Source organism: Berghia stephanieae, chromosome 9 (assembly GCF_034508935.2).
Source record: "Berghia stephanieae isolate SIO BIC M18660-M18661 chromosome 9, UCSD_Bste_1.3, whole genome shotgun sequence".
NCBI lineage: Eukaryota > Metazoa > Mollusca > Gastropoda > Nudibranchia > Aeolidiidae > Berghia > Berghia stephanieae.
The window spans coordinates 45,679,560-45,682,059 of NC_088368.1; the positions used below are offsets into that span (position 1 = coordinate 45,679,560).

General features: G+C 39.0%; 2 protein-coding genes and 1 long non-coding RNA gene across 3 annotated transcripts in view; 2 read left to right on the forward strand and 1 right to left on the reverse strand.

The window, feature by feature from the left end:
• The window catches only part of LOC144979259 (uncharacterized), a 122,889-nt gene that overhangs the window by 25,965 nt on the left and 94,424 nt on the right, over window positions 1-2,500 (forward strand). The gene's annotated exons all lie outside the window — the stretch shown is intronic.
• Window positions 1-2,500, forward strand: part of LOC144980323 (uncharacterized) — a gene marked incomplete at its 5' end in the record, with an annotated part of 23,789 nt that overhangs the window by 5,429 nt on the left and 15,860 nt on the right.
• Window positions 2,356-2,500, reverse strand: part of LOC144980326 (uncharacterized) — a 2,549-nt gene continuing 2,404 nt past the window's right edge. The window contains exon 2 of the long non-coding RNA XR_013646862.1: window positions 2,356-2,500. This exon is cut by the window's right edge and continues 55 nt beyond it. This is a non-coding gene — a long non-coding RNA (uncharacterized LOC144980326).

Here is a 2,500-nt window from a genome sequence, read left to right on the forward strand (position 1 = left end):
TATTCAAAAAATTGATTTTGAGTTTTTGGGTGGAAAATGATATTTTATTATCTTAGAATTAATATTATTATTATTGAAGTCCAACTTCTTAAAATAGACTAGACATAAAGGCGGGGAAAACACAGTTGAAAAGGGTACAGGTAGTAAGAAAAATGTGAATAGGGAATGAGATTAGCGGAAGATTGGACGTCACCCATAGTCTGTGACGTCACCGGCGGAAAAGGTATTAGAGAGAGAACGTCATGTTGGTTGTGCGCGAAGCGAGGACGAGAGACGCATGCGCACAACCAACATGACGTTCTCTCTCTAATAACTTTTCCACGGTGACGTCACAGACAAGGGACGCTACTCTTCCGCTAATCTCATTCCCTATAACGGAAAGCTATTTTGCTATTTTCTCAATCTGTCATTTTTCTAAGGGTATGGGATACTGTGTCAAACGTTTCTCTGAATCTATTCAATGAAATTGTCTGAAAATTTCCACAGTTATCACAGATATAATGTATTGTGTCACCATAGAGAGATTTTTGGATAAGGTTTGTGTTTTTTAAAATTATTATCCAAATCATAAATTTTAACATCAATTTTGTCATAACATTTTGATTCGCAACTTTGCAATGTTCTAATAAAAATGTTCATAAGCTAAAGCCGTAAAATCTCTCTATGGTGACACACTATGGTACAATGTTGACAAGAGGGAAGAATATGGAGGTCATTCCTTCATTAGTTTTTGTCACAAGATTGTAATAATTTTTTTTATATAGCGCAATATCCACTAACTGTGCTCAAGGCGCTTTACAAGGGGTCCCTGGCCCATAGCAACATTTAACATGTAGGACGGGACATGACGCCTGTTAGGCGATATTACATTTTTTTCGGACAAAGACAACGCTGTTAACGGCCAGGTACTCGTTTTAAAAACCTGAGTACGGTGAGAGAATGTGAGTAAAGAGCCTTTTCCAAGGACTCAACTATGCGCCGAGCGCGAGGCTCGAACCCAGGACCTTCCGATCCGAAAGCGATGTCATACCACTAGACCACATAGCCGCGTTATATCTTTTGGTGCCAAACCCCCAAATTTTGGTGTCAAAATGGTAATCAACACAGATAATTTTCATCAAAAATGTTGTTTTTCAAAACCTATAATGACGATACAGAATGATTAAAACCTCCTAATATAGGTAATTATTTTTTTTAGAAAAGACCCAAACCGCCCCTTAAGCTTGGCGCATAGTTGAGTCCTTGAAAAAGGCTCTTTACTCACATTCTCTCATCGTACTCAGGTGTAAAATGAGTACCTTGCCGTTAACAGCGTTATCTCTGTCCGAAAAATTGTAATATCGCCTAGCAGGCGTCATGTCCCGTCCTACACGTTAAATGTTGCTGTTGACCAGGGACCACTTGTAAAGCGCTTTGAGCACATTTAGTGGATATTGCGCTATATAAATGCTCAATTTAATTTTAAAGTCTTAGTAAAATATTCAAAAATTCTGAACGTCTGAACAATCGCACCCAAACACTAAACTATGTTTAATCTTTAACGTATCAATTTTAATTGAGAGAATTAGTGCAATTTTCACCTAACTGGCGGGCTAAAAACAATAGCAAAGAGTCAATATTACTGTGTGACGTCATCTTCATTCATTTTATAGATAGAATGCGCTTGGCTAAAAAAATCACAACATTGCCATTTGGAAATATAACGGACCAACACACAACACAATGTGTAACCATGAACTTTTATAATTAGGTTAATTAATACAGTTTAGTGAGAATTACTCATAAACGCAGATGGCAAAAAAAAAAAACATTAACAAAGACCTGAGTGACGTCAACTTCGAACTATGTATAGATATCTCCTTTTCCAACTTCTTAAAACAGACTGGATATAAAGGCACGAAAAAACACCGTTGAAAAGTACGTACTGGTAGTAAGAAATGTGTGAATAGGGAATGAGATTAGCGGAAGAGTAGCGTCCCTTGATTGGACGTCACCCATAGTCTATGACGTCACCGGCGGAAAAGTTATTAGAGAGAGAACGTCATGTTGGTTGTGCGCGGAAGCGAGGACGAGAGACGCATGCGCACAACCAACATGACGTTCTCTCTCTAATAACTTTTCCGCCGGTGACGTCATAGACTATGGGTGACGTCCAATCAAGGGACGCTACTCTTCCGCTAATCTCATTCCCTATAACGGAAAGCTATTTTGCTATTTTCTCAATCTGCCATTATCTAAGTGTATGGGATACTGTGTCAAACGTTTCTCAGAGTCTATTCATGAAACTGTCCAAAAATGTCCAGTTATCACAGAGATAATGTAGTTTGTCGCCTAACACTTACTCAAAGAATGGAACCTCAGCCTTATGGTGTATCATAGATAACCTCGATTCCAGCTTGACCCTATCTGGTCTCGCATTGTCTCGATCGTTCTCGGGTGTCTTCTCGTGAACAGCCTGTCGTAGTGTTTGCCCTCCAAGACCAGGACTTCTGTGGTCTCT